Raw genomic sequence first — 1,096 nt, 5'->3', positions numbered from 1 at the left:
AGACAGTGTAACCAGATAATATTAAGATATATTTTATGAGGTGTAGGAGAAATGGCTCAGTGTGGTTAAGAACACTGGCTGCTCTTCCAGAGTACCCAGGTTCTGTTTCCAGCGCCCACATGGCAGCTCACAACTGTTTATAACACCAGTTCCAGGGATCTTCACACAGGCATACATTCAGGCAAAAACACCAATCAATGCATATAAAAATAAAAAAATTAAATTATTCTTAAAAAAGATGTATTTTATGGATAAATTAAACAAAGATTCCCGAACTGAAATTTCATTCAGTTTTGTTTGTTTTGAAGCAAGGTCTCATGTAGCCCAGGATAGACTCAGACTTCCTGTGCAACAGATGACAGGCATGAGAAAGAAAAGTGTTAAGTTTTCACTTTGTTTTGTGTGTACGCACTTGTGTGTGCACCTTCCCGCCACAGTACACGCGCGTCAGTCAGAGGACAGCTAGAAGGAATTGGTTCCCCCTCCACATGGTTCCTAGAGATTAAACTCTGGTCATCAGCCTTTGCAGCAGGAGTGTCTCACCAGTTCTCCTGCCTCACCTCCTAGTGATGGAGTCACAGGGGAGCACCACTACTCTAGTTATTTGGTGCCTGTGGCAAACCTAGAGCTTGCCTAAAGGCGTGCGCCACCACCACCCGGTGAGACTGTTGAATTCTTTTGACACAGGATCTCCTGCAGTTCAGGCTGGCCTGGAACTCTGCAGTCAGTCCAAGATGTCCGTGGATTTCTGATCCCTTTTCCTAGAACTCCCAAGTGTTAGGGTTAAAGCCTGTATCGACATACCCAACTTTGTACTTTGTATCTCTTCTTTAAGAACTGGGGACTGGAGGCTGGAGAGATGGCTCAGGTGGCACTGCCTGATCTTCCAAAGGTGAGCCTAAATTGGGTGGTGTAGGCAAACTACCCTTTAATACCAGTACTACCCAGTCTACATAGTGAGTTTCAGAATAGCCAGAGCTACACAGAGAAACTAAAAACACAAAACAGGCCGGGCGGTGGTGGCGCACGCCTTTAATCCCAGCACTCGGGAGGCAGAGGCAGGCGGATCTCTGTGAGTTCAAGACCAGCCTGGTCT

The sequence above is a fragment of the Microtus ochrogaster genome, linkage group LG8 (assembly GCF_000317375.1).
Source record: "Microtus ochrogaster isolate Prairie Vole_2 linkage group LG8, MicOch1.0, whole genome shotgun sequence".
Classification (NCBI taxonomy): domain Eukaryota; kingdom Metazoa; phylum Chordata; class Mammalia; order Rodentia; family Cricetidae; genus Microtus; species Microtus ochrogaster.
The sequence above is the reverse complement of the archived record's forward strand: the minus strand, read 5'-3'. Positions refer to the sequence as shown.